Source organism: Podarcis vaucheri (assembly GCF_965113315.1).
Source record: "Podarcis vaucheri genome assembly, chromosome: 7".
Taxonomy (NCBI): Eukaryota; Metazoa; Chordata; class Lepidosauria; order Squamata; family Lacertidae; genus Podarcis; species Podarcis vaucheri.
Window position 1 is genome coordinate 36,955,656 of NC_138765.1, and position 5,438 is coordinate 36,961,093.

Below are 5,438 nucleotides of genomic sequence, written 5' to 3' on the forward strand. Positions count from 1 at the left end.
CTCTGGTTCTGGAACACCCTTATTTCATTTATAACCCACCCAAAGGATCCTCAAAATTATAACAAGAAGACCATTAAACATAATAATAAAACTATGGCTGGGTGTCAAGGGCGTTGTCCCCTCTGCGATTTCCAGCAACTGGAAACACTGAATCCAAAGTATGATATAACAAACAAGCGAAACCAACAGGAAACAAGCAACTCCAGAGCAAGGGCAGGTCTCACCATTGCCAGTTGCCCAAAGCTGATCCTCCTATTCTCCACTGGATGTTCAAGATCCCAGATAGCCATTTTTAAGCTGTCAATTTCACTCTGCTGCTCTGGGCTAAATTCATGACTACGTTCGCCATCTTCAATCTTTCCTTAATTTTTGTTGAAACAGACTCTGTTTTGGGACTACCCACAGGCATTCAACTGTCAGGGAGCCAGCCAGCAATAAATCACACGCAGTATGTGAAGTTAACTCTTTATTAGCAGAAACCAGGTCAGCTCAGGAAAGCCAGGCCTAATGAGCAAAACAACTCTTCTCAGTAGGTCTTGCACCTATGAGGCCATTGTGGAGGCTGAAGATCCCCGCCTTCCCACAGCTGCCTAAATCTCCTCCTCCTGTGGGTCCTTCCCATGCAGTCTGGAACTCTGCTGACACAGCTGTCTCTGCTCCACCCTCTTCAGACCTCTTCTCATCCTGGAAGATCAGTGGGGAGGGGATATATCAGAAAACTAATATTAAGATCTTAGTTGGGAGTCTTCCCAGGATTTTCTTGGCAGCTGAACCTGGGACCTTCTGCATGCAAAGTGTGATGCTCTTACCACCGAGCTTCTTTGACTTAGTCCCACAAAAGCAATAAAACAACAAAATGGAAAGTTAATCTGTTAAGACCCCCAATGACAGCATTAAAACAGCAGCCACATTAAAAGTGGAAGAGATTATGTTTTCAGCCTCTTTCTAGAAGTCATCAGGAATGTGGCCAGGGGAACATCTTTCCAGAGGTAAAACTTCTTGTTGCCATCCACCTTAGTTCAAAAAACATGTGTGGGAGTCCTCTGAGAAAGGCAAGTCTTTGTGGGACCTAGTCACTCTATTCTCAAGCCATTTAGGGGCTTTAAAGATTAAGGCCAGCAAACTGGTGGCCCACATCGTTTTTAAAGAGCTAACAAAACTATGTTCCGTAACACTTGAATCATTTTCCTTTCAGTTTCTTTAGAATTAAGATCAGTGGGGACTGTGGTGTCTTTGTAATATTGGTTTTATTTACATATCTATTCATATGGAGCATATCTTCCTCCCCCATTAGGTTTCTAGGAGGGAACATAGAAAGCCACAGCTTTCTATCGACTCAGCACAGAGAGCAAGACAGGTTTCTGAGCCTTCCACACCCCAGATCCAGACCAAGGCTGGCCTAGGCCTATTGTTCTGTCATAGTCACCAATGATGTCACCTTCAGTTCAGGGAAGAAGGGGGAGCCTGCATTCCGGAAGTGAATGTTGCTGTAGTTTTAAAATCTAAACCAGGCATATCTTCAGAATCTGTCATGAATGAAATAGTTGGGGGAAAACAAATGGGATCTGAAGTGTAAACAGAGCAACATTGGGGTGCGAATGAACAACAATTTGAATGCAGCTTTTTTGTTTGAGTTAAGAAACCTAGGATATTCTGACAAGGGATCATAATACAGCCCATATACATAGCACATGTTAAATGATGAAACACAGCAATGTGCATGAATTTCACTGGAATGAGATTCTTTCAAATGCAAACAGGCAGCAGCTGTTCCATTCCTGATGCATTAAAACCAACTGCATTTGCAAACCACATGGACCAAGCATTCCAATGCAAGATTAGGAAGAATTTTCTAAGAGTAAGAGCTATTCAGCAATGGAACAAACCCCCTCAAAAGGTGATGGAGGGTTTTTAATAGAGGTTGGATGGCCATCTGTCAGGGATTCTTTAGTTAAGATTCCTGCATTGCAGGGGGTTGGAGTAGATGACCCTTTGGGTCTCTTCTATCTCTACAGTTCTATGACTATATTAAAAGATTAGCTCCCACCATCTTTCTCTTATAGCTTTCTATCACCACACCCTGTTTTATAGCAAAACTAGGGAGCAACGATTTAATGACTGGAAACTTTTTTATACATACCATTAGGGATCTGTATAAAGACCCTATTGATAGGCACTCAGCTAACAGAAAAACTAGTATACAGACTGGCTGACTATTCTTCAAGTAAAACACTTTACTTCCAACCCTATAGGGATGTCTCAAGCCATCAGACCACTCAAACCCATAGAACAGCTTCTCTTAAATACTACACATCTAAAAATTACTGTCACACAGTAATCTAGGTTCCTTAAAATCTCTGTAGGAATCAGATTTGATCTGTAATATTGAACCATTTAAATCTATATCAGCAAGGACAGAAATAAATGCTACGTAGGTCTCAGATGCTATAAAACAAACTCACAAGCAAACTCACTAGGTTGGAGAGGTTGCTAAGAATTGGGACCTTATTGCCACATGTGGTGGAGCTGCAAGAAGATTCAAGGTTTTCATAGCTTAAGAATAGGTGAAGTGGAACAGTTCCCTGTGATCCCAAACTACCATTATTAAACTTGTTTACTGAAGGCTTAAAAGACTTTTTGTTTAAAGAACTATTAATCCTTTTTATGGTGGCTGCTGGACAGGTTTTAGCTCAAAATTGGAAATCAGCTGCTAATTTGATATAGGATGCATGCAATGAGAAGAGTTGCGCTCATAGAAAACTAGGATTTTACACTCATAGAGTTGCACTCATAGAAAAGCTATCTAAGATTTTGATGACATATGGTACATTCCCCGCCTCCCCATGTCAGAAACAACAGGATGAAGACACTGCCATTGACTCTGTGGGGCAATCTGCTTGGAGAATGAACATTACCAAATATTTACAATTGTTCTCAATATTTACACATGATTTGTTAAACACCTTAATTCTATGCAAATTCTATGAATTATATGGGATGACTGGAAAGGAGGGGAAGGGGAAATGGGGGTGCTTTCGAGTTAGACATTTTAACTGTATTTACTACTGAAAATGCATAAATGCATAAATAAAGCATACTTTTCGAAAAACCTGGGATATTGTGGAAGGGAGAATACAGATTAACATCTCTCTGTAAGCTGGTTGAAAGAACAGAACATTATACTCATGACCTTTCTGATGATTGTGTGTGGGATGTTTCTTATTTGGCTCCATCAGAGTAGGAAAGTGAGGCAGGTGAGCTGTGCTGTGCTGGATGATTTCACTGTGTCATCAGCACTACAGACGACACCAGAACCTGCTTTGAATCATAGAATCACATAATTGTAGAGATGGAAGTGACCCCAACGGTCATTTAGTTCATCCCCTGCAATTCAGGTATCACAGCTAAAGAATCCCTGACAGATGGCCATCCAAACTCTGCTTAAAAACCTCCAAGGAAGGAGAGTCCACTGCCTTCCAAGGGAGCCCATTCCACTGTCAAACAGCTCTTACTGTCCGAAGGTTCTTCCTAATGCTTAGCTATAACCTCCTCTATTGCAATTTGAATCCATTAGTTGTAGTCCTACCCTCTGGAGCAGCAGGGTGACAGCCCTTCAGATATTTGAAGATGGCTATCATATCACCTCTCCATCTTCGCTTCTCCAGGCTAAACATACCCAACTCCCTCAACCATTCAGACAGAGAGTGAACCAGAGAGATGGCCTGTCCAAGCTAAATAACTACCTGCATGGACTAAGGATTATCTTTCGTAGTGCTGGGTTGTGGGAGTATGGAGAGGGAGAAATATGGTGAATAAACATGCAGTTTCCCCCTAAGTCTCCTTTTAAGGCAGCTGGAATGAATAGCCAACTGAAAGGATTCAGCCTATAACAAGAGATGGGAAGTAACAATGGGGACTCACTAAGCTGGGGCACACTTGTTGAGTTTTGCAATGACAGTTACTTTTTAATCTTAGAACAAAGCCCTTGTTATTTACTTCTGCCTTGATTCTTAGACACAGCACTGGCGTAGCTGGAGCATCCCTTAGTCACCCATCAAGGATCACTGCCTGACTCTCCCCTCTTGCACACATTACACAATCTCTTCTCTGCCTGCTGTGCATTGTATTCATTTACTCTGTAACAGCCTGTCCCATCCTGACTTCCGGAGCACAGTGTCTTAGTAAACTGCCCGTACCGTAACAGTTCCTCTTTCTTGAAAAGAATGTTTGATGTCACAATGGATCTGGCTGTACTTCTAGAATAGCTGCAACTGGAATCTATGCAGCGACTTTGCGCATGACAGACATTGGATACTAAGGAGTACACGTCATTGCATGTCAAATATATATTAAGGATGATATACCATTGCATGCTGTGTTAAATACATACTAAGGATTACCTACTATTGCATATTAAATAGCAGGAATGGGAGGAAAGCTGGTGCAAAATTTTGGCTAGATGTTTGCAATTACAAGACCCCCCACTCCCTATGTCTTCCAAAACTGAACTGCTAGATGTTCAGGTGGGGTGGGGGGGGGAGGCTGAAAATGGAGAGCCAGTGTGGTGTAGTGGTTAGCGTGTTGGACTAGGACCTTGGAGACCAGGGTTCAACTCCCTACTCAGCCATGAAGCTCACTGGGTGACCCAGTCACTGCCTCTCAGCCTAGCCTACCTTGTTGTCGCAGGATTGAGGAGGGGTGGTGGTGGACCATGTATGCCACTTTGGAGAGAAAAGTGGTCTTTGAATGCAATAAATATAAATAAATGAATAGAAGAATGGCAATGAATGTACAAGAACATTTTACAGCATGGGCATTGATGCCAGAACATTGGGACTGTGCCTTGTAAATAGGGGTTGCTTGAGGCTTTGCCTTATGACAATGTTCAGTGATATGCCACAACAGCAGTATGTTTGATAGCATAGTATACTGATAATATGCGGTGGACAGAACAATCAAGAGACACCATGGGGATGGTTGATAGTTCATGGAGGGACGTTGGGTGAGAGACTGTGAAATGTTGGTCTCCCAGGGTGAGAGGCTGGGAGAAGCTGCTACTTTCTGTGGCTAGCAAGGGCTAATAATAATAATATAATAAATTTTTATTTATACCCCACCCTTCCCAGCTAGAGCTGGGCTCAGGGCGGCTAACACCAGTAAAATTACAATAAAAACATAAGGGGGGGGGGAGAAAAGAAAAAACCAATTTAAAATGTGGGTTAAAATACAATTTAAAATGCAGCCTCATTTTATTGGTAGCCCATAGATCAAAACCATAAGGGGAGGGAAACATAAGGGGCAGACTGAGTCCAAACCAAAGGCCAGGTGGAACAGCTCTGTCTTGCAGGCCCTGTGGAAAGATGTCAAGTCCCGCGTGCCCCTGGTCTCTTGTGACAGAGCATTCCACCAAGTCGGGGCCAGTACTGAAAAGGCCCTGG

General features: G+C 42.6%; 1 long non-coding RNA gene across 1 annotated transcript; it reads right to left on the reverse strand.

Moving 5' to 3' along the window:
- Positions 1-453: 453 nt before the first annotated feature.
- Positions 454-4,219, reverse strand: LOC309538030. Its single transcript, XR_014222086.1, has 2 exons — positions 3,997-4,219; positions 454-684 (listed from the first exon to the last, which is right to left on the reverse strand). It is a non-coding gene; the product is annotated as an uncharacterized lncRNA (long non-coding RNA).
- Between the last annotated feature and the right edge of the window lie 1,219 nt (positions 4,220-5,438).